The 24,580-nt window shown below is 43.6% G+C and overlaps 1 protein-coding gene and 1 pseudogene across 2 annotated transcripts in view; both read right to left on the reverse strand.

Moving 5' to 3' along the window:
- The window catches only part of LOC149334468 (endothelin-converting enzyme 1-like), a 369,834-nt gene that overhangs the window by 220,699 nt on the left and 124,555 nt on the right, over window positions 1-24,580 (reverse strand). The window lies entirely within an intron of this gene.
- On the reverse strand, window positions 19,722-21,222 carry LOC149334473 (uncharacterized; annotated as a pseudogene).

Consider the following 24,580-nt stretch of genomic DNA (forward strand, 5'->3'; position numbering starts at 1 on the left):
TCTATTGTTCATAAAATGGAAAGAGACTATCTTATAGCATAGTTCGAGCCTTCAATGGCACAGCAGCAGAAAATGCTTGAGTACAAAGCAGGAGACGATATTCTAGCTTCGAAACCGTTTGTTTATGTCCTAGAAAAAGAAAGCCGTGGCCGTGTATGCGACTACTGCCTTTCATAGTAAGGTGCCAGCTAATTTTTTGACAGTGCGCACATTTGTCACATTGCATTGTGTTGTACCCTCGTTCTCTGGATCTGCAGTTATTACTTGTTCTAAATAAACATATTCACCTACCTAGTACAAAGCAGGAGAGAGTATGTCGCAATCGCAATCTATTGTTCATAAACTGGAAAGAGACTATCTTATAGCATAGTTCGAGCCTTCAATGGCACAGCAGCAGAAAATGCTTGAGTACAAAGCAGGAGACGATATTCTAGCTTCGAAACCGTTTGTTTATGTCGTCGAAAAAGAAAGCCGTGGCCGTGTATGCGACTACTGCCTTTCATAGTAAGGTGCCAGCTAATTTTTTGACAGTGTGCACATTTGTCACATTGCGTTGTGTTGTACCCTCCTTCTCTGGATCTGCAGTTATCACTTGTTCTAAATAAACATATTCACCTACCTAGTACAAAGCAGGTGAGAGTATCTCGCAATCGCAATCTATTGTTCATAAACTGGAAAGAGACTATCTTATAGCATAGTTCGAGCCTTCAATGGCACAGCAGCAGAAAATGCTTGAGTACAAAGCAGGAGACGATATTCTAGCTTCGAAACCGTTTGTTTATGTCCTAGAAAAAGAAAGCCGTGGCCGTGTATGCGACTACTGCCTTTCATAGTAAGGTGCCAGCTAATGTTTTGACAGTGCGCACATTTGTCACATTGCGTTGTGTTGTACCCTCCTTCTCTGGATCTGCAGTTATTACTTGTTCTAAATAAACATATTCACCTACCACTTCAAAATTATCCCGGAGACCTTCACAATGGCACCCCTACCCCACCTTCCTTTCCTTACGCTGCAGTTCATGTGGCCAATGGTATGTGTGACAGATACTGTGCCATTTCCCGTCTCAATAACCACAATTATTACTATTTGCTGGAACTACAGAGGGGTCAAGTAGGCCTCTAGGCTGAAGGCCAAAATAGTGTGATACCTGGGCACTGTACAAGCAAGTACAAAGCAGGAGAGAGTATCTCGCAATCGCAAACTATTGTTCATAAACTGGAAAGAGACTATCTTATAGCATAGTTCGAGCCTTCAATGGCACAGCAGCAGAAAATGCTTGAGTACAAAGCAGGAGACGATATTCTAGCTTCGAAACCGTTTGTTTATGTCCTAGAAAAAGAAAGCCGTGGCCGTGTATGCGACTACTGCCTTTCATAGTAAGGTGCCAGCTAATTTTTTGACAGTGCGCACATTTGTCACATTGCATTGTGTTGTACCCTCCTTCTCTGGATCTGCAGTTATTACTTGTTCTAAATAAACATATTCACCTACCTAGTACAAAGCAGGAGAGAGTATCTCGCAATCGCAATCTATTGTTCATAAACTGGAAAGAGACTATCTTATAGCATAGTTCGAGCCTTCAATGGCACAGCAGCAGAAAATGCTTGAGTACAAAGCAGGAGACGATATTCTAGCTTCGAAACCGTTTGTTTATGTCCTAGAAAAAGAAAGCCGTGGCCGTGTATGCGACTACTGCCTTTCATAGTAAGGTGCCAGCTAATTTTTTGACAGTGCGCACATTTGTCACATTGCGTTGTGTTGTACCCTCCTTCTCTGGATCTGCAGTTATTACTTGTTCTAAATAAACATATTCACCTACCACTTCAAAATTATCCCGGAGACCTTCACAATGGCACCCCAACCCCACCTTCCTTTCCTTACGCTGCAGTTCAGGTGGCCAATGGTATGTGTCACAGATACTGTGCCATTTCCCGTCTCAATAACCACAATTATTACTATTTGCTAGAACTACAGAGGGGTCAAGTAGGCCTCTAGGCTGAAGGCAAAAATAGTGTGATACCTGGGCACTGTACAAGCAAGTACAAAGCAGGAGAGAGTATCTCGCAATCGCAATCTATTGTTCATAAACTGGAAAGAGACTCTTATAGCATAGTTCGAGCCTTCAATGGCACAGCAGCAGAAAATGCTTGAGTACAAAGCAGGAGACGATATTCTAGCTTCGAAACCGTTTGTTTATGTCGTCGAAAAAGAAAGCCGTGGCCGTGTGTGCGACTACTGCCTTTCATAGTAAGGTGCCAGCTAATTTTTTGACAGTGCGCACATTTGTCACATTGCGTTGTGTTGTACCCTCCTTCTCTGGATCTGCAGTTATTACTTGTTCTAAATAAACATATTCACCTACCTAGTACAAAGCAGGAGAGAGTATCTCGCAATCGCAATCTATTGTTCATAAACTGGAAAGAGACTATCTTATAGCATAGTTCGAGCCTTCAATGGCACAGCAGCAGAAAATGCTTGAGTACAAAGCAGGAGACGATATTCTAGCTTCGAAACCGTTTGTTTATGTCCTAGAAAAAGAAAGCCGTGGCCGTGTATGCGACTACTGCCTTTCATAGTAAGGTGCCAGCTAATTTTTTGACAGTGCGCACATTTGTCACATTGCCTTGTGTTGTACCCTCCTTCTCTGGATCTGCAGTTATTACTTGTTCTAAATAAACATATTCACCTACCACTTCACAATTATCCCGGAGACCTTCACAATGGCACCCCAACCCCACCTTCCTTTCCTTACGCTGCAGTTCATGTGGCCAATGGTATGTGTGACAGATACTGTGCCATTTCCCGTCTCAATAACCACAATTATTACTATTTGCTGGAACTACAGAGGGGTCAAGTAGGCCTCTAGGCTGAAGGCCAAAATAGTGTGATACCTGGGCACTGTACAAGCAAGTACAAAGCAGGAGAGAGTATCTCGCAATCGCAAACTATTGTTCATAAACTGGAAAGAGACTATCTTATAGCATAGTTCGAGCCTTCAATGGCACAGCAGCAGAAAATGCTTGAGTACAAAGCAGGAGACGATATTCTAGCTTCGAAACCGTTTGTTTATGTCCTAGAAAAAGAAAGCCGTGGCCGTGTATGCGACTACTGCCTTTCATAGTAAGGTGCCAGCTAATTTTTTGACAGTGCGCACATTTGTCACAATGCATTGTGTTGTACCCTCCTTCTCTGGATCTGCAGTTATTACTTGTTCTAAATAAACATATTCACCTACCTAGTACAAAGCAGGAGAGAGTATCTCGCAATCGCAATCTATTGTTCATAAACTGGAAAGAGACTATCTTATAGCATAGTTCGAGCCTTCAATGGCACAGCAGCAGAAAATGCTTGAGTACAAAGCAGGAGACAATATTCTAGCTTCGAAACCGTTTGTTTATGTCCTAGAAAAAGAAAGCCGTGGCCGTGTATGCGACGACTGCCTTTCATAGTAAGGTGCCAGCTAATTTTTTGACAGTGCGCACATTTGTCACATTGCGTTGTGTTGTACCCTCCTTCTCTGGATCTGCAGTTATTACTTGTTCTAAATAAACATATTCACCTACCACTTCAAAATTATCCCGGAGACCTTCACAATGGCACCCCAACCCCACCTTCCTTTCCTTACGCTGCAGTTCAGGTGGCCAATGGTATGTGTGACAGATACTGTGCCATTTCCCGTCTCAATAACCACAATTATTACTATTTGCTGGAACTACAGAGGGGTCAAGTAGGCCTCTAGGCTGCAGGCAAAAATAGTGTGATACCTGGGCACTGTACAAGCAAGTACAAAGCAGGAGAGTATCTCGCAATCGCAATCTATTGTTCATAAACTGGAAAGAGACTATCTTATAGCATAGTTCGAGCCTTCAATGGCACAGCAGCAGAAAATGCTTGAGTACAAAGCAGAAGACGATATTCTAGCTTCGAAACCGTTTGTTTATGTCGTCGAAAAAGAAAGCCGTGGCCGTGTATGCGACTACTGCCTTTCATAGTAAGGTGCCAGCTAATTTTTTGACAGTGCGCACATTTGTCACATTGCGTTGTGTTGTACCCTCCTTCTCTGGATCTGCAGTTATTACTTGTTCTAAATAAACATATTCACCTACCTAGTACAAAGCAGGAGAGAGTATCTCGCAATCGCAATCTATTGTTCATAAACTGGAAAGAGACTATCTTATAGCATAGTTCGAGCCTTCAATGGCACAGCAGCAGAAAATGCTTGAGTACAAAGCAGGAGACGATATTCTAGCTTCGAAACCGTTTGTTTATGTCCTAGAAAAAGAAAGCCGTGGCCGTGTATGCGACTACTGCCTTTCATAGTAAGGTGCCAGCTAATTTTTTGACAGTGCGCACATTTGTCACATTGCGTTGTGTTGTACCCTCCTCTGGATCTGCAGTTATTACTTGTTCTAAATAAACATATTCACCTACCACTTCAAAATTATCCCGGAGACCTTCACAATGGCACCCCAACCCCACCTTCCTTTCCTTACGCTGCAGTTCAGGTGGCCAATGGTATGTGTGACAGATACTGTGCCATTTCCCGTCTCAATAACCACAATTATTACTATTTGCTGGAACTACAGAGGGGTCAAGTAGGCCTCTAGGCTGCAGGCCAAAATAGTGTGATACCTGGGCACTGTACAAGCAAGTACAAAGCAGGAGAGAGTATCTCGCAATCGCAATCTATTGTTCATAAACTGGAAAGAGACTATCTTATAGCATAGTTCGAGCCTTCAATGGCACAGCAGCAGAAAATGCTTGAGTACAAAGCAGGAGACGATATTCTAGCTTCGAAACCATTTGTTTATGTCGTCGAAAAAGAAAGCCGTGGCCGTGTATGCGACTATTGCCTTTCATAGTAAGGTGCCAGCTAATTTTTTGACAGTGCGCACATTTGTCACATTGCGTTGTGTTGTACCCTCCTTCTCTGGATCTGCAGTTATTACTTGTTCCAAATAAACATATTCACCTACCTAGTACAAAGCAGGAGAGAGTATCTCGCAATCGCAAACTATTGTTCATAAACTGGAAAGAGACTATCTTATAGCATAGTTCGAGCCTTCAATGGCACAGCAGCAGAAAATGCTTGAGTACAAAGCAGGAGACGATATTCTAGCTTCGAAACCGTTTGTTTATGTCCTAGAAAAAGAAAGCCGTGGCCGTGTATGCGACTACTGCCTTTCATAGTAAGGTGCCAGCTAATTTTTTGACAGTGCGCACATTTGTCACATTGCGTTGTGTTGTACCCTCCTTCTCTGGATCTGCAGTTATTACTTGTTCTAAATAAACATATTCACCTACCTAGTACAAAGCAGGAGAGAGTATCTCGCAATCGCAATCTATTGTTCATAAACTGGAAAGAGACTATCTTATAGCATAGTTCGAGCCTTCAATGGCACAGCAGCAGAAAATGCTTGAGTACAAAGCAGGAGACGATATTCTAGCTTCGAAACCGTTTGTTTATGTCCTAGAAAAAGAAAGCCGTGGCCGTGTATGCGACTACTGCCTTTCATAGTAAGGTGCCAGCTAATTTTTTGACAGTGCGCACATTTGTCACATTGCATTGTGTTGTACCCTCGTTCTCTGGATCTGCAGTTATTACTTGTTCTAAATAAACATATTCACCTACCTAGTACAAAGCAGGAGAGAGTATGTCGCAATCGCAATCTATTGTTCATAAACTGGAAAGAGACTATCTTATAGCATAGTTCGAGCCTTCAATGGCACAGCAGCAGAAAATGCTTGAGTACAAAGCAGGAGACGATATTCTAGCTTCGAAACCGTTTGTTTATGTCGTCGAAAAAGAAAGCCGTGGCCGTGTATGCGACTACTGCCTTTCATAGTAAGGTGCCAGCTAATTTTTTGACAGTGTGCACATTTGTCACATTGCGTTGTGTTGTACCCTCCTTCTCTGGATCTGCAGTTATTACTTGTTCTAAATAAACATATTCACCTACCTAGTACAAAGCAGGTGAGAGTATCTCGCAATCGCAATCTATTGTTCATAAACTGGAAAGAGACTATCTTATAGCATAGTTCGAGCCTTCAATGGCACAGCAGCAGAAAATGCTTGAGTACAAAGCAGGAGACGATATTCTAGCTTCGAAACCGTTTGTTTATGTCCTAGAAAAAGAAAGCCGTGGCCGTGTATGCGACTACTGCCTTTCATAGTAAGGTGCCAGCTAATGTTTTGACAGTGCGCACATTTGTCACATTGCGTTGTGTTGTACCCTCCTTCTCTGGATCTGCAGTTATTACTTGTTCTAAATAAACATATTCACCTACCACTTCAAAATTATCCCGGAGACCTTCACAATGGCACCCCAACCCCACCTTCCTTTCCTTACGCTGCAGTTCATGTGGCCAATGGTATGTGTGACAGATACTGTGCCATTTCCCGTCTCAATAACCACAATTATTACTATTTGCTGGAACTACAGAGGGGTCAAGTAGGCCTCTAGGCTGAAGGCCAAAATAGTGTGATACCTGGGCACTGTACAAGCAAGTACAAAGCAGGAGAGAGTATCTCGCAATCGCAAACTATTGTTCATAAACTGGAAAGAGACTATCTTATAGCATAGTTCGAGCCTTCAATGGCACAGCAGCAGAAAATGCTTGAGTACAAAGCAGGAGACGATATTCTAGCTTCGAAACCGTTTGTTTATGTCCTAGAAAAAGAAAGCCGTGGCCGTGTATGCGACTACTGCCTTTCATAGTAAGGTGCCAGCTAATTTTCTGACAGTGCGCACATTTGTCACATTGCATTGTGTTGTACCCTCCTTCTCTGGATCTGCAGTTATTACTTGTTCTAAATAAACATATTCACCTACCTAGTACAAAGCAGGAGAGAGTATCTCGCAATCGCAATCTATTGTTCATAAACTGGAAAGAGACTATCTTATAGCATAGTTCGAGCCTTCAATGGCACAGCAGCAGAAAATGCTTGAGTACAAAGCAGGAGACGATATTCTAGCTTCGAAACCGTTTGTTTATGTCCTAGAAAAAGAAAGCCGTGGCCGTGTATGCGACTACTGCCTTTCATAGTAAGGTGCCAGCTAATTTTTTGACTGCGCACATTTGTCACATTGCGTTGTGTTGTACCCTCCTTCTCTGGATCTGCAGTTATTACTTGTTCTAAATAAACATATTCACCTACCACTTCAAAATTATCCCGGAGACCTTCACAATGGCACCCCAACCCCACCTTCCTTTCCTTACGCTGCAGTTCAGGTGGCCAATGGTATGTGTCACAGATACTGTGCCATTTCCCGTCTCAATAACCACAATTATTACTATTTGCTAGAACTACAGAGGGGTCAAGTAGGCCTCTAGGCTGCAGGCAAAAATAGTGTGATACCTGGGCACTGTACAAGCAAGTACAAAGCAGGAGAGAGTATCTCGCAATCGCAATCTATTGTTCATAAACTGGAAAGAGACTATCTTATAGCATAGTTCGAGCCTTCAATGGCACAGCAGCAGAAAATGCTTGAGTACAAAGCAGGAGACGATATTCTAGCTTCGAAACCGTTTGTTTATGTCGTCGAAAAAGAAAGTCGTGGCCGTGTGTGCGACTACTGCCTTTCATAGTAAGGTGCCAGCTAATTTTTTGACAGTGCGCACATTTGTCACATTGCGTTGTGTTGTACCCTCCTTCTCTGGATCTGCAGTTATTACTTGTTCTAAATAAACATATTCACCTACCTAGTACAAAGCAGGAGAGAGTATCTCGCAATCGCAATCTATTGTTCATAAACTGGAAAGAGACTATCTTATAGCATAGTTCGAGCCTTCAATGGCACAGCAGCAGAAAATGCTTGAGTACAAAGCAGGAGACGATATTCTAGCTTCGAAACCGTTTGTTTATGTCCTAGAAAAAGAAAGCCGTGGCCGTGTATGCGACTACTGCCTTTCATAGTAAGGTGCCAGCTAATTTTTTGACAGTGCGCACATTTGTCACATTGCCTTGTGTTGTACCCTCCTTCTCTGGATCTGCAGTTATTACTTGTTCTAAATAAACATATTCACCTACCACTTCACAATTATCCCGGAGACCTTCACAATGGCACCCCAACCCCACCTTCCTTTCCTTACGCTGCAGTTCATGTGGCCAATGGTATGTGTGACAGATACTGTGCCATTTCCCGTCTCAATAACCACAATTATTACTATTTGCTGGAACTACAGAGGGGTCAAGTAGGCCTCTAGGCTGAAGGCCAAAATAGTGTGATACCTGGGCACTGTACAAGCAAGTACAAAGCAGGAGAGAGTATCTCGCAATCGCAAACTATTGTTCATAAACTGGAAAGAGACTATCTTATAGCATAGTTCGAGCCTTCAATGGCACAGCAGCAGAAAATGCTTGAGTACAAAGCAGGAGACGATATTCTAGCTTCGAAACCGTTTGTTTATGTCCTAGAAAAAGAAAGCCGTGGCCGTGTATGCGACTACTGCCTTTCATAGTAAGGTGCCAGCTAATTTTTTGACAGTGCACACATTTGTCACATTGCATTGTGTTGTACCCTCCTTCTCTGGATCTGCAGTTATTACTTGTTCTAAATAAACATATTCACCTACCTAGTACAAAGCAGGAGAGAGTATCTCGCAATCGCAATCTATTGTTCATAAACTGGAAAGAGACTATCTTATAGCATAGTTCGAGCCTTCAATGGCACAGCAGCAGAAAATGCTTGAGTACAAAGCAGGAGACAATATTCTAGCTTCGAAACCGTTTGTTTATGTCCTAGAAAAAGAAAGCCGTGGCCGTGTATGCGACGACTGCCTTTCATAGTAAGGTGCCAGCTAATTTTTTGACAGTGCGCACATTTGTCACATTGCGTTGTGTTGTACCCTCCTTCTCTGGATCTGCAGTTATTACTTGTTCTAAATAAACATATTCACCTACCACTTCAAAATTATCCCGGAGACCTTCACAATGGCACCCCAACCCCACCTTCCTTTCCTTACGCTGCAGTTCAGGTGGCCAATGGTATGTGTGACAGATACTGTGCCATTTCCCGTCTCAATAACCACAATTATTACTATTTGCTGGAACTACAGAGGGGTCAAGTAGGCCTCTAGGCTGCAGGCAAAAATAGTGTGATACCTGGGCACTGTACAAGCAAGTACAAAGCAGGAGAGTATCTCGCAATCGCAATCTATTGTTCATAAACTGGAAAGAGACTATCTTATAGCATAGTTCGAGCCTTCAATGGCACAGCAGCAGAAAATGCTTGAGTACAAAGCAGAAGACGATATTCTAGCTTCGAAACCGTTTGTTTATGTCGTCGAAAAAGAAAGCCGTGGCCGTGTATGCGACTACTGCCTTTCATAGTAAGGTGCCAGCTAATTTTTTGACAGTGCGCACATTTGTCACATTGCGTTGTGTTGTACCCTCCTTCTCTGGATCTGCAGTTATTACTTGTTCTAAATAAACATATTCACCTACCTAGTACAAAGCAGGAGAGAGTATCTCGCAATCGCAATCTATTGTTCATAAACTGGAAAGAGACTATCTTATAGCATAGTTCGAGCCTTCAATGGCACAGCAGCAGAAAATGCTTGAGTACAAAGCAGGAGACGATATTCTAGCTTCGAAACCGTTTGTTTATGTCCTAGAAAAAGAAAGCCGTGGCCGTGTATGCGACTACTGCCTTTCATAGTAAGGTGCCAGCTAATTTTTTGACAGTGCGCACATTTGTCACATTGTGTTGTGTTGTACCCTCCTTCTCTGGATCTGCAGTTATTACTTGTTCTAAATAAACATATTCACCTACCACTTAAAAATTATCCCGGAGACCTTCACAATGGCACCCCAACCCCACCTTCCTTTCCTTACGCTGCAGTTCAGGTGGCCAATGGTATGTGTGACAGATACTGTGCCATTTCCCGTCTCAATAACCACAATTATTACTATTTGCTGGAACTACAGAGGGGTCAAGTAGGCCTCTAGGCTGCAGGCCAAAATAGTGTGATACCTGGGCACTGTACAAGCAAGTACAAAGCAGGAGAGAGTATCTCGCAATCGCAATCTATTGTTCATAAACTGGAAAGAGACTATCTTATAGCATAGTTCGAGCCTTCAATGGCACAGCAGCAGAAAATGCTTGAGTACAAAGCAGGAGACGATATTCTAGCTTCGAAACCGTTTGTTTATGTCGTCGAAAAAGAAAGCCGTGGCCGTGTATGCGACTATTGCCTTTCATAGTAAGGTGCCAGCTGATTTTTTGACAGTGCGCACATTTGTCACATTGCGTTGTGTTGTACCCTCCTTCTCTGGATCTGCAGTTATTACTTGTTCTAAATAAACATATTCACCTACCTAGTACAAAGCAGGAGAGAGTATCTCGCAATCGCAATCTATTGTTCATAAACTGGAAAGAGACTATCTTATAGCATAGTTCGAGCCTTCAATGGCACAGCAGCAGAAAATGCTTGAGTACAAAGCAGGAGACGATATTCTAGCTTCGAAACCGTTTGTTTATGTCCTAGAAAAAGAAAGCCGTGGCCGTGTATGCAACTACTGCCTTTCATAGTAAGGTGCCAGCTAATTTTTTGACAGTGCGCACATTTGTCACATTGCATTGTGTTGTACCCTCGTTCTCTGGATCTGCAGTTATTACTTGTTCTAAATAAACATATTCACCTACCTAGTACAAAGCAGGAGAGAGTATCTCGCAATCGCAATCTATTGTTCATAAACTGGAAAGAGACTATCTTATAGCATAGTTCGAGCCTTCAATGGCACAGCAGCAGAAAATGCTTGAGTACAAAGCAGGAGACGATATTCTAGCTTCGAAACCGTTTGTTTATGTCGTCGAAAAAGAAAGCCGTGGCCGTGTATGCGACTACTGCCTTTCATAGTAAGGTGCCAGCTAATTTTTTGACAGTGCGCACATTTGTCACATTGCGTTGTGTTGTACCCTCCTTCTCTGGATCTGCAGTTATTACTTGTTCTAAATAAACATATTCACCTACCTAGTACAAAGCAGGTGAGAGTATCTCGCAATCGCAATCTATTGTTCATAAACTGGAAAGAGACTATCTTATAGCATAGTTCGAGCCTTCAATGGCACAGCAGCAGAAAATGCTTGAGTACAAAGCAGGAGACGATATTCTAGCTTCGAAACCGTTTGTTTATGTCCTAGAAAAAGAAAGCCGTGGCCGTGTATGCGACTACTGCCTGTCATAGTAAGGTGCCAGCTAATTTTTTGACAGTGCGCACATTTGTCACATTGCGTTGTGTTGTACCCTCCTTCTCTGGATCTGCAGTTATTACTTGTTCTAAATAAACATATTCACCTACCACTTCAAAATTATCCCGGAGACCTTCACAATGGCACCCCAACCCCACCTTCCTTTCCTTACGCTGCAGTTCATGTGGCCAATGGTATGTGTGACAGATACTGTGCCATTTCCCGTCTCAATAACCACAATTATTACTATTTGCTGGAACTACAGAGGGGTCAAGTAGGCCTCTAGGCTGAAGGCCAAAATAGTGTGATACCTGGGCACTGTACAAGCAAGTACAAAGCAGGAGAGAGTATCTCGCAATCGCAAACTATTGTTCATAAACTGGAAAGAGACTATCTTATAGCATAGTTCGAGCCTTCAATGGCACAGCAGCAGAAAATGCTTGAGTACAAAGCAGGAGACGATATTCTAGCTTCGAAACCGTTTGTTTATGTCCTAGAAAAAGAAAGCCGTGGCCGTGTATGCGACTACTGCCTTTCATAGTAAGGTGCCAGCTAATTTTTTGACAGTGCGCACATTTGTCACATTGCATTGTGTTGTACCCTCCTTCTCTGGATCTGCAGTTATTACTTGTTCTAAATAAACATATTCACCTACCTAGTACAAAGCAGGAGAGAGTATCTCGCAATCGCAATCTATTGTTCATAAACTGGAAAGAGACTATCTTATAGCATAGTTCGAGCCTTCAATGGCACAGCAGCAGAAAATGCTTGAGTACAAAGCAAGAGACGATATTCTAGCTTCGAAACCGTTTGTTTATGTCCTAGAAAAAGAAAGCCGTGGCCGTGTATGCGACTACTGCCTTTCATAGTAAGGTGCCAGCTAATTTTTTGACAGTGCGCACATTTGTCACATTGCGTTGTGTTGTACCCTCCTTCTCTGGATCTGCAGTTATTACTTGTTCTAAATAAACATATTCACCTACCACTTCAAAATTATCCCGGAGACCTTCACAATGGCACCCCAACCCCACCTTCCTTTCCTTACGCTGCAGTTCAGGTGGCCAATGGTATGTGTCACAGATACTGTGCCATTTCCCGTCTCAATAACCACAATTATTACTATTTGCTAGAACTACAGAGGGGTCAAGTAGGCCTCTAGGCTGCAGGCAAAAATAATGTGATACCTGGGCACTGTACAAGCAAGTACAAAGCAGGAGAGAGTATCTCGCAATCGCAATCTATTGTTCATAAACTGGAAAGAGACTATCTTATAGCATAGTTCGAGCCTTCAATGGCACAGCAGCAGAAAATGCTTGAGTACAAAGCAGGAGACGATATTCTAGCTTCGAAACCGTTTGTTTATGTCGTCGAAAAAGAAAGCCGTGGCCGTGTGTGCGACTACTGCCTTTCATAGTAAGGTGCCAGCTAATTTTTTGACAGTGCGCACATTTGTCACATTGCGTTGTGTTGTACCCTCCTTCTCTGGATCTGCAGTTATTACTTGTTCTAAATAAACATATTCACCTACCTAGTACAAAGCAGGAGAGAGTATCTCGCAATCGCAATCTATTGTTCATAAACTGGAAAGAGACTATCTTATAGCATAGTTCGAGCCTTCAATGGCACAGCAGCAGAAAATGCTTGAGTACAAAGCAGGAGACGATATTCTAGCTTCGAAACCGTTTGTTTATGTCCTAGAAAAAGAAAGCCGTGGCCGTGTATGCGACTACTGCCTTTCATAGTAAGGTGCCAGCTAATTTTTTGACAGTGCGCACATTTGTCACATTGCATTGTGTTGTACCCTCCTTCTCTGGATCTGCAGTTATTACTTGTTCTAAATAAACATATTCACCTACCTAGTACAAAGCAGGAGAGAGTATCTCGCAATCGCAATCTATTGTTCATAAACTGGAAAGAGACTATCTTATAGCATAGTTCGAGCCTTCAATGGCACAGCAGCAGAAAATGCTTGAGTACAAAGCAAGAGACGATATTCTAGCTTCGAAACCGTTTGTTTATGTCCTAGAAAAAGAAAGCCGTGGCCGTGTATGCGACTACTGCCTTTCATAGTAAGGTGCCAGCTAATTTTTTGACAGTGCGCACATTTGTCACATTGCGTTGTGTTGTACCCTCCTTCTCTGGATCTGCAGTTATTACTTGTTCTAAACATATTCACCTACCACTTCAAAATTATCCCGGAGACCTTCACAATGGCACCCCAACCCCACCTTCCTTTCCTTACGCTGCAGTTCAGGTGGCCAATGGTATGTGTCACAGATACTGTGCCATTTCCCGTCTCAATAACCACAATTATTACTATTTGCTAGAACTACAGAGGGGTCAAGTAGGCCTCTAGGCTGCAGGCAAAAATAATGTGATACCTGGGCACTGTACAAGCAAGTACATAGCAGGAGAGAGTATCTCGCAATCGCAATCTATTGTTCATAAACTGGAAAGAGACTATCTTATAGCATAGTTCGAGCCTTCAATGGCACAGCAGCAGAAAATGCTTGAGTACAAAGCAGGAGACGATATTCTAGCTTCGAAACCGTTTGTTTATGTCGTCGAAAAAGAAAGCCGTGGCCGTGTGTGCGACTACTGCCTTTCATAGTAAGGTGCCAGCTAATTTTTTGACAGTGCGCACATTTGTCACATTGCGTTGTGTTGTACCCTCCTTCTCTGGATCTGCAGTTATTACTTGTTCTAAATAAACATATTCACCTACCTAGTACAAAGCAGGAGAGAGTATCTCGCAATCGCAATCTATTGTTCATAAACTGGAAAGAGACTATCTTATAGCATAGTTCGAGCCTTCAATGGCACAGCAGCAGAAAATGCTTGAGTACAAAGCAGGAGACGATATTCTAGCTTCGAAACCGTTTGTTTATGTCCTAGAAAAAGAAAGCCGTGGCCGTGTATGCGACTACTGCCTTTCATAGTAAGGTGCCAGCTAATTTTTTGACAGTGCGCACATTTGTCACATTGCGTTGTGTTGTACCCTCCTTCTCTGGATCTGCAGTTATTACTTGTTCTAAATAAACATATTCACCTACCACTTCAAAATTATCCCGGAGACCTTCACAATGGCACCCCAACCCCACCTTCCTTTCCTTACGCTGCAGTTCAGGTGGCCAATGGTATGTGTGACAGATACTGTGCCATTTCCCGTCTCAATAACCACAATTATTACTATTTGCTGGAACTACAGAGGGGTCAAGTAGGCCTCTAGGCTGCAGGCCAAAATTGAGTGATACCTGGGCACTGTACAAGCAAGTACAAAGCAGGAGAGAGTATCTCGCAATCGCAATCTATTGTTCATAAACTGGAAAGAGACTATCTTATAGCATAGTTCGAGCCTTCAATGGCACAGCAGCAGAAAATGCTTGAGTACAAAGCAGGAGACGATATTCTAGCTTCGAAACCGTTTGTTTATGTCCTAGAAAAAGAAAGCCGTGGCCGTGTATGCGACTACTGCCTTTCATAGTAAGGTGCCAGCTAATTTTTTGACAGTGCGCACATTTGTCACATTGCGTTGTGTTGTACCCTCCTTCTCTGGATCTGCAGTTATTACTTGTTCTAAATAAACATATTCACCTACCTAGTACAAAGCAGGTGAGAGTATCTCGCAATCGCAATCTATTGTTCATAAACTGGAAAGAGACTATCTTATAGCATAGTTCGAGCCCTCAATGGCACATCAGCAGAAAATGCTTGAGTACAAAGCAGGAGACGATATTCTAGCTTCTCTGGATCTGCAGTTATTACTTGTTCTAAATAAACATATTCACCTACCACTTCAAAATTATCCCGGAGACCTTCACAATGGCACCCCAACCCCTCCTTCCTTTCCTTACGCTGCAGTTCATGTGGCCAATGGTATGTGTGACAGATACTGTGCCATTTCCCGTCTCAATAACCACAATTATTACTATTTGCTGGAACTACAGAGGGGTCAAGTAGGCCTCTAGGCTGAAGGCCAAAATAGTGTGATACCTGGGCACTGTACAAGCAAGGACAAAGCAGGAGAGAGTATCTCGCAATCGCAAACTATTGTTCCTAAACTAGAAAGAGACTATCTTATAGCATAGTTCGAGCCTTCAATGGCACAGCAGCAGAAAATGCTTGAGTACAAAGCAGGAGACGATATTCTAGCTTCGAAACCGTTTGTTTATGTCCTAGAAAAAGAAAGCCGTGGCCGTGTATGCGACTACGGCCTTTCATAGTAAGGTGCCAGCTAATTTTTTGACAGTGCGCACATTTGTCACATTGCATTGTGTTGTACCCTCCTTCTCTGGATCTGCAGTTATTACTTGTTCTAAATAAACATATTCACCTACCTAGTACAAAGCAGGAGAGAGTATCTCGCAATCGCAATCTATTGTTCATAAACTGGAAAGAGACTATCTTATAGCATAGTTCGAGCCTTCAATGGCACAGCAGCAGAAAATGCTTGAGTACAAAGCAGGAGACAATATTCTAGCTTCGAAACCGTTTGTTTATGTCCTAGAAAAAGAAAGCCGTGGCCGTGTATGCGACTACTGCCTTTCATAGTAAGGTGCCAGCTAATTTTTTGACAGTGCGCACATTTGTCACATTGCGTTGTGTTGTACCCTCCTTCTCTGGATCTGCAGTTATTACTTGTTCTAAATAAACATATTCACCTACCACTTCAAAATTATCCCGGAGACCTTCACAATGGCACCCCAACCCCACCTTCCTTTCCTTACGCTGCAGTTCAGGTGGCCAATGGTATGTGTGACAGATACTGCGCCATTTCCCGTCTCAATAACCACAATTATTACTATTTGCTGGAACTACAGAGGGGTCAAGTAGGCCTCTAGGCTGCAGGCAAAAATAGTGTGATACCTGGGCACTGTACAAGCAAGTACAAAGCAGGAGAGAGTATCTCGCAATCGCAATCTATTGTTCATAAACTGGAAAGAGACTATCTTATAGCATAGTTCGAGCCTTCAATGGCACAGCAGCAGAAAATGCTTGAGTACAAAGCAGGAGACGATATTCTAGCTTCGAAACCGTTTGTTTATGTCCTAGAAAAAGAAAGCCGTGGCCGTGTATGCGACTACTGCCTTTCATAGTAAGGTGCCAGCTAATTTTTTGACAGTGCGCACATTTGTCACATTGTGTTGTACCCTCCTTCTCTGGATCTGCAGTTATTACTTGTTCTAAATAAACATATTCACCTACCACTTCAAAATTATCCCGGAGACCTTCACAATGGCACCCCAACCCCACCTTCCTTTCCTTACGCTGCAGTTCAGGTGGCCAATGGTATGTGTGACAGATACTGTGCCATTTCCCGTCTCAATAACCACAATTATTACTATTTGCTGGAACTACAGAGGGGTCAAGTAGGCCTCTAGGCTGCAGGCCAAAATAGTGTGATACCTGGGCACTGTACAAGCAAGTACAAAGCAGGAGAGAGTATCTCGCAATCGCAATCTATTGTTCATAAACTGGAAAGAGACTATCTTATAGCATAGTTCGAGCCTTCAATGGCACAGCAGCAGAAAATGCTTGAGTACAAAGCAGGAGACGATATTCTAGCTTCGAAACCGTTTGTTTATGTCCTAGAAAAAGAAAGCCGTGGCCGTGTATGTGACTACTGCCTTTCATAGTAAGGTGCCAGCTAATTTTTTGACAGTGCGCACATTTGTCACATTGCGTTGTGTTGTACCCTCCTTCTCTGGATCTGCAGTTATTACTTGTTCTAAATAAACATATTCACCTACCACTTCAAAATTCTCCTGGAGACCTTCACAATGGCACCCCAACCCCACCTTCCTTTCCTTACGCTGCAGTTCATGTGGCCAATGGTATGTGTGACAGATACTGTGCCATTTCCCGTCTCAATAACCACAATTATTACTATTTGCTGGAACTACAGAGGGGTCAAGTAGGCCTCTAAGCTGAAGGCCAAAATAGTGTGATACCTGGGCACTGTACAAGCAAGTACAAAGCAGGAGAGAGTATCTCGCAATTGCAAACTATTGTTCATAAACTGGAAAGAGACTATCTTATAGCATAGTTCGAGCCTTCAATGGCACAGCAGCAGAAAATGCTTGAGTACAAAGCAGGAGACGATATTCTAGCTTCGAAACCGTTTGTTTATGTCCTAGAAAAAGAAAGCCGTGGCCGTGTATGCGACTACTGCCTTTCATAGTAAGGTGCCAGCTAATTTTTTGACAGTGCGCACATTTGTCACATTGCGTTGTGTTGTACACTCCTTCTCTGGATCTGCAGTTATTACTTGTTCTAAATAAACATATTCACCTACCACTTCAAAATTATCCCGGAGACCTTCACAATGGCACCCCAACCCCACCTTCCTTTCCTTACGCTGCAGTTCAGGTGGCCAATGGTATGTGCGACAGATACTGTGCCATTTCCCGTCTCAATAACCACAATTATTACTATTTGCTGGAACTACAGAGGGGTCAAGTAGGCCTCTAGGCTGCAGGCCAAAATAGTGTGATACCTGGGCACTGTACAAGCAAGTACAAAGCAGGAGAGAGTATCTCGCAATCGCAATCTATTGTTCATAAACTGGAAAGAGACTATCTTATAGCATAGTTCGAGCCTTCAATGGCACAGCAGCAGAAAATGCTTGAGTACAAAGCAGGAGACGATATTCTAGCTTCGAAACCGTTTGTTTATGTCGTCGAAAAAGAAAGCCGTGGCCGTGTATGCGACTATTGCCTTTCATAGTAAGGTGCCAGCTAATTTTTTGACAGTGCGCACATTTGTCACATTGCGCTGTGTTGTACCCTCCTTCTCTGGATCTGCAGTTATTACTTGTTCTAAATAAACATATTCACCTACCTAGTACAAAGCAGGAGAGAGTATCTCGCAATCGCAATCTATTGTTCATAAACTCGAAAGAGACTATCTTATAGCATAGTTCGAGCCTTCAATGGCACAGCAGCAGAAAATGCTTGAGTACAAAGCAGGAGACGATATTCTAGCTTCGAAACCGTTTGTTTATGTCCTAGAAAAAGAAAGCCGTGGCCGTGTATGTGACTACTGCCTTTCATAGTAAGGTGCCAGCTAATTTTTTGACAGTGCGCACATTTGTCACATTGCGTTGTGTTGTACCCTCCTTCTCTGGATCTGCAGTTATTACTTGTTCTAAATAAACATATTCACCTACCACTTCAAAATTCTTCTGGAGACCTTCACAATGGCACCCCAACCCCACCTTCAGTTCCTTACGCTGCAGTTCATGTGGCCAATGGTATGTGTGACAGATACTGTGCCATTTCCCGTCTCAATAACCACAATTATTACTATTTGCTGGAACTACAGAGGGGTCAAGTAGGCCTCTAAGCTGAAGGCCAAAATAGTGTAATACGTGGGCACTGTACAAGCAAGTACAAAGCAGGAGAGAGTATCTCGCAATTGCAAACTATTGTTCATAAACTGGAAAGAGACTATCTTATAGCATAGTTCGAGCCTTCAATGGCACAGCAGCAGAAAATGCTTGAGTACAAAGCAGGAGACGATATTCTAGCTTCGAAACCGTTTGTTTATGTCCTAGAAAAAGAAAGCCGTGGCCGTGTATGCGACTACTGCCTTTCATAGTAAGGTGCCAGCTAATTTTTTGACAGTGCGCACATTTGTCACATTGCGTTGTGTTGTACACTCCTTCTCTGGATCTGCAGTTATTACTTGTTCTAAATAAACATATTCACCTACCACTTCAAAATTATCCCGGAGACCTTCACAATGGCACCCCAACCCCACCTTCCTTTCCTTATGCTGCAGTTCAGGTGGCCAATGGTATGTGTGACAGATACTGTGCCATTTCCCGTCTCAATAACCACAATTATTTCTATTTGCTGGAACTACAGAGGGGTCAAGTAGGCCTCTAGGCTGAAGGCCAAAATAGTGTGATACCTGGGCACTGTACAAGCAAGTGTGACAGTTAGCAAGTGCACTTGCTTTGTAAATTTGCGGCAGGTTCTGGAGGTACATCTTTTGGTTTTTTTTTGTAGTCTACAAAGGCAAACAGGCCAGCAGTTTTGCCAAATCCCCACTCCACGGCCTGCCTCACACTACTCATAGACTTGCAGTGGATACGAAGGGTCTCCATAAATGCAGTAGGTATGTCCCTGTACAAGCCTTTGCTTGTCCCAAAGTTGCCTGAAAAAATAAAAATAAATTGCATATTATGACTCACCTGCACTTTTTAGGCGAGTTTGGCTGACTTCTTTTTGCTGCAATCGGTTGTTCACCTACCAGCATCAATACCAGCATCATGTTTACTGCCGGGATATGACCCATCCAACTGGCAAATTATTCCATTGGGGCACATTATAGCTTGGTACTTCAGGGCATGAAATCGCTTGTGGCCACTGAAGTAGTTTTTGTTCCCTTGACGGTCGGCATATTGCCCGTGCCGTGCTGTCGATGAAAGCCCAGCAGTTTGTCAATGGGGTACCTTTGGCGTGAATGGCCTGAACAGACAAACAAGTGTATTCAAAATTTGTACACAAGGAACTCTGATCCTAATTATACTTCCTAATTATACTGTATTTGCGGGTTACCTGCTAGAATTTCTCTAGCGTGTCGAGGTTGAGCCAGCTGTGGTTATTCAGGTCGTCCAGCAAGTGGAAGAAGCTTTCATCGATGTGCCGGAGGACTTCATTAGTCAAGGAGGACACTGTCTAGCTGTGCCGCCCGAACAGCTCCTCAAGATCGCACAGCAGGTTCGGATAAGCCAACCGGCGAAGCGTTATACAAAGAGCCTCGTCGCGTGGGACTGACACCTTCTGCGGAGTCACCACGTGTTCCGGTATGCGTAAGGCCATCATCTTTTCGAAGCGAAAGTATGTCTGAAACACCCCACTGTCCATCACACCAATGTTGAGAAGTCTGCGCACAGAAAGCGGCTCACGGCGTGTCGCACCAAAAACCTCCAGGCACAGCATGTCGTCAATGTTGGACCATTTGAGTTGCGACAGAAGTAGGGGGTCCTGCAGTATGCTTCTCGGCACAGTGAAAGCAGATGTAAGCTGAGGTATAGTGCTCTAGAAGATTGCTGAGGATACTAGTTCACTGTACTGAGGCTGGGGCAACTCAGAAACGCGTGAAAGAACAGCTTGCTTGGTGGCGCCGTAGTCGCAAGCATTTTTTTTTCTAACACAAAGGTCTCGCTATTGCATCCAAAACGCCAATATTAAAAAATTATACAAGACACAAAAGAGGATGACATTTATTTGGCATTTATAGCAAAATAAAAGTAAGCGCGAGTCATATCCCTTTATGCTAACTCCGCTAGGTGAAGCAGCAGAGCACGCCGCTTGAGAGGGCGAGGAATCGCTCGGCTAGAACTCTTTCCTCGTTCAACGCGCCGCTGGCGCTTCGCTGAAGGCTTCCAGGGGAGCGCAACCGAAACCCGCTCAACTAACAGTCTCTATTAACAAAACAATGCAACTCGTGCAAAGTTGCCCTCGAGACAGATTACAATACAAAAGAAATATTGCATCTACAGCGCACTAACACAAGAAAGAGGCTAAGAAACAACACAATTTGTTCACTGGGCACTGCGACAATCCGACGACCAGAGGATCACGACGGTGCCGTCCTGCAGATTGGTGCACGCTGCCTCGTTGGTCCGTGGCTGGGTGAGTGGTGTTGTCCCGGGAGTCGAGCATTGATGCAAAGCTCCAAATTCAGTTGCTAACTGGCTTTTTACGTGAACATTGAATGAATATGTCTCTGATGCAGATCTATGTGACGATGAAGAGACTGAAATTGAGCCTTTAGCAGTGGTGAGCAGAAAATTCACTTTGACGCTTTCTGTATTGCAATGTTCTTTAAAGAATATTTCAGGTGAATGATGGTGAGGAGGTTCCAGTGGCTTCTAGCAATGAAGCTGAAATTGAAACTGGTGATGATGAATGCCAACCACCGTCAAAGAAAAGCAGAATGGTTAAATGGTGCCGAAAAAAATTCTAGCCAGACAACATCGACCGCGTCTACCAGCCATGTGGTGCTTCCACTCATGTGGATCCACTCAAGTACCTCGAACACTATTTTACCAACTCTGTTTTTAAAGAACTGACAAAGTACACTAATGCCTATTATCTGCAAAAGATGGGTATCGAACTTTCTTGCACTCTTGAAGAAATCAAGACTTTTTTGGGAATGCTAGACTACACGGGAGTGCTGAAGTTTCCACGAATTCGGATGAACTGGAGCAGTGGTACTCGCATCACTGTGATTGCAGACTTGATGTCTGTGAACAGATTTCTTAAGATCAGGGCTGCTTTGTACATAACTGACCAGAACGAGCCCGAAGATCCATCATCGGCAGAGAAATTTTGGAAAGTTAGGCCACTGCTTGATAGAATTAGGAAGCTCTGCCTTGAACTTGAGGTATTTGAGGCAGAACAGCATTGAAGAGCAGATGGCGCCATTATCAGGATGGCACGGCAAAGAAGGCAAGTATAGAGGTTGAGTGCCCTCAAGCGATTGTTGAATACATCCGGTATGTGGGTGGAGTCGATAAGTTGGACATCATAATTTGCCGCTTTATCCCATCCGCACTAAAACGAATGTCCAGTACGGATGATATCGCATATGCTTTCCTTTCCCTTGCAAACTCGTGGCTCGAACATTTAGGAGATGCTGCAGCCCAAGGCCTCCCAAAGAAAAAGACAAAGGATATGCTAGAATTACAAGCAGACGTCACACTCATCCTTGTTCACTTTAACAAGACAGTGGGAAAAAGAAAGAGGCAAATCCAACTGTGAGAGCAATCAAAATGTAGCAAGGATACAACACACCGCCGAGCCTCTTCCAACCAATTCGGTACAGCTTGACGGAAGAGAACACTGGCGCGACGATGCAGGAGAGCGGGCTGCACATCACACTCGTGTGCACTGCAGAAAGTGCGATGTCTTTTTGTGCTTGTCCGCAACTAACGATTGATTCCTTGAATTTCACTCAAAATAGACACTTTCCTGTGACATGAATGTCTGAACATCAATATAACGTGTTATACTTTGTTCATTTTCACTTTTATGTTTAATAAAGGTTTCTTTGGCTTCTGACCCTAGGTGTCGTTGAGTCACAAAGTGCACAAATGTGCACCGACCTAATTTTTTAATTTTGCAATTGTTTGAGCAGATGATAATAATTTTATGATATATCAATGTAAAACTATACACAAAAAACGTTCCAAATTTTTCTCGACGTCAGAACAGAATGTCTGACTGAAAGGGCTACTATGAGATCACCACCATTTGTACATCTGCTCGCAAACTCCTCAATGCAGCGTAAAAGACATTCAGAAGTTTCCTTTTCAACAAGTTAACGTATCATCTCTCTCGACACGACATGGCGAAGCACTCAGTAATCAGTTTTCAAAATCGCTACAAATGGGAGCTGACGAGAACTTCCGAACGATGCTCGTAACTTTGGTTTGGTTTGTGGAATTTAATGTCCCAAAGCGACTCAGGCTGTAAGGAACACCGTAGTGAAGGGCTCTGGAAATTTCAACCACCTGGGGTTCTTTAACGTGCACTGATATCGCACAGCACTCAGGCGTGTAGACTTCCACCTCCTTCAAAATTCGACCACCGAGGCTGGGATCGAACACGCATCTTTCGGGTCAGCAGCCAAGCGCCATAACCACTGAGCCACCGCAACAGGTTGCTCGTAACTTTAAGCTGCAGCTTCTCTGAAAACTATTCTGTTGCATACACCACAAATTTACGGCAGTATCTGCGTACTTATTTATTCTGCGTAATAGCTGGCTGCCCCAAAAGTTTCAAACGCATACTGCAAGGAAGGGGAAGAACAGCCGGAAAATGGCAAGTCTTGTTCTCGGCAAAACAGCTGTGGGCACGCCGAAAGCGCAGAAAAATACATGCCACATGGGCAGAGAGGCGCACGCAAAAACAATGCAAGCAACCCGCACACTGCAAGCACCGGAGGCTGCCGCCCTGCACGAGGGCAACGTGACCATGGAACACTGCTGTGAATGCATTCATTCCCTCAGTCAGCGGAGAAAAGGGAATGAGGGGAAGCGCAGCACCCAGCCGAATAAAAACAAAGCGCAAAGGAATTTATTGAAGTTTCAAATAGGGCATTACCTTGTGCCCTAGTGAAGGGTAACATTATCCATTATGTGAGGGTATAAGCTTGCGTCACAGGTGTAGCAACTGGCCGGTGGCAGCGCCGGGCCGAACCAAACCAGGCAAGCAGTCGGGGCAAATGGCCGGCATTTATTCAACGATCCACGGTATGTTAGATAGCGCAGAACGGCACAAGAGACAGAGAAAGGCCCACATAGAAGTTTTGTGCACCACGTCTCAAAGCTATGAGCAGCGCATGGGTGTTGAAAATGATGCCTGGAAGGCACACAGTGGTTAACCCCACCCATACGGTGAAGTCAGAGTGGGGGACGACGGTGACGACAAAGCAATCGGTTCTGGAAACACGTGGCACTCCCTTCATTGCCTCAAGGAAAGTCGTGGCGCTCTCAATGAAGTTCGGAGACCCATACTCAGTCGACTTCATAACATTTTGCCGTCTACTCTTCACCATATTGCATCACACATAAAAAATATATCCGCGGATCTGGAATCATGACTCTGTCGCATCCAGTGACCATTTGCTCAATATGCTCATCACATGGCATGAATCCTCAAATCGGACATCAAATTGAATCGTTCCTCTGCTACATGGCGGGAAGAATCACCGACTTGATCGCCAACGTTTTGCAACACTGATGATGGATGAAACTCACATCAAGCCTTACTTCGACTATAAAGGAGGCAATATTAGAGGTGCTGCTCCGAACAGCTCACGTGTAGCAACCAGCACACTTGTCTTTATGGTGCAGAGCCTCTTGTGCAAGTTTAAAGAAGGCGCTCACATCGCCCTTATCCAAAAAACCGAATCAGAGTATCTGCACCAGTTCCTGAGAAAAGTATAAGTGGACTGGAAGAAATTGGCCACAGGGTAGTGTATGTCCCAAGTGACAACAATGCCATCAACACAAAGGCCACAATGCCATCAACACAATGTCTCACTTCTCTCACCTCCTTCTAAACAAATTGTTTATTCGCATCCATCGGACCCTGCACGACCTCTCTATTATGTGTACAGGGTCTATTACAAAAAAAAGTGTATACGCAATAATTGGCTTCACCAAAAAAACAACCAACATTGCATCTACTTTCCCAAGTTCAAAAAAGACCTCACTGGAGGTCAGCGAATGCTCTCTGCATCATTTGCTACCATGAGGAATCTCTACAACTCGGAGTTCGAGAGGCTGTTAAGCTATGGCTACAGACTGTCAAGAATAGCTGTTTGTCCATCGAATATCGAACGACAAAATGCCAAGTTGGCTTTA

The sequence above is a fragment of the Amblyomma mixtum genome, chromosome 8 (assembly GCF_055824585.1).
Source record: "Amblyomma mixtum isolate Tamu chromosome 8, ASM5582458v1, whole genome shotgun sequence".
In the NCBI taxonomy this organism is placed as follows: Eukaryota; Metazoa; Arthropoda; class Arachnida; order Ixodida; family Ixodidae; genus Amblyomma; species Amblyomma mixtum.